This window comes from Orycteropus afer, unplaced genomic scaffold (genome assembly GCF_000298275.1).
Source record: "Orycteropus afer afer isolate SDZICR_OR568_19922 unplaced genomic scaffold, OryAfe1.0 scaffold01109, whole genome shotgun sequence".
NCBI lineage: Eukaryota > Metazoa > Chordata > Mammalia > Tubulidentata > Orycteropodidae > Orycteropus > Orycteropus afer.
In genome coordinates, this window is record NW_006922696.1 from 223,399 (window position 1) to 224,499 (window position 1,101).

A 1,101-nucleotide genomic window follows, 5' to 3' on the forward strand; every position below is an offset into this window, starting at 1 on the left:
ATATCAATGGCTTGGACAAGAGTGTTAGCAGTAAAGAGGTGAACAATGTCAGATTCAGTTCAGGTGGTAGGACGTAGTACATATTTTACTGGCAGAGCCAGAAGAATTTATAGATGGATTGGTCATTAGGTAAGAAGGAAAATGAAATCTGTAATGACCCCCAGCAGTAAAGTTGAGCAATAATATTATTTGTGTCATTTAAAAATATGGAAAAAGTTTGAGACATAAAAAGTTTAGGTGGATATATTAAAGGTTACGTTTTACTTATGATAAGCTTAATTGTAACTGTCTATGAAATACAAATGTGACAAAGTCAATAGGAGGTTGAATTTACACATCTTGAGCTGTGGGAAGAATTAACGCTTAGCCTTTTAAATTTAGAAGGCCATGTTATACAGGTACTTTTTAAAGTTATAGGAAAAGATAAGGAAGAGATAAGACAGAAGAATAAAAGATGGTTCTAGCAGTTTTAAAAGGAGCTCTGGTGGCATAGGGAATAAGTCATTTGGCTGCTGAATAGAAGGTCAGCAGTTCAAACCTACCAGCTGCTCTGTGGAAGGAAGAATAACCAATCAATTTCCATGTAGATTTAAAGCTTCAGAAACCCAATGGAGGTCACTAGGAGACAGAATCAACTTGATGGCAGTGAGTTAGGAGTTATAACACCTACAGACCAGTGATACTAGAAGGGATAGGAAAATAAAATTGTTTAAAAAAGGCAAATAATATAAAGAAACAAAAGCAGTTCAATGTGCTTGTAGCCAAGAGCATGCTGTGTTCTTGATGTTAAGTGCTGTTGAGTTGGCTCCAACTCATAGGAACCCTATGTACAGCAGAAAACAACACTTCCCAGTCCTCCTCCATCCTCACATTTGCTACCCTTCAATCCATCATTGCAGCCACTCTGTCAGTCCATCTTTCTGAGAGCTTTTCTGATTTTTGCTGACCCTCTACTTTACCAAGCATAATATCCTTCTCCAGAGACCGGTCCCTTCTGACAACATGACCAAAGTCCATAAGACAAAGTCTGGCTAAGAGCATAAAGTGGTTTAAAAGAATGTACCAGATAGTATAAGAAGAGTTGCATGCCATTCACTATGT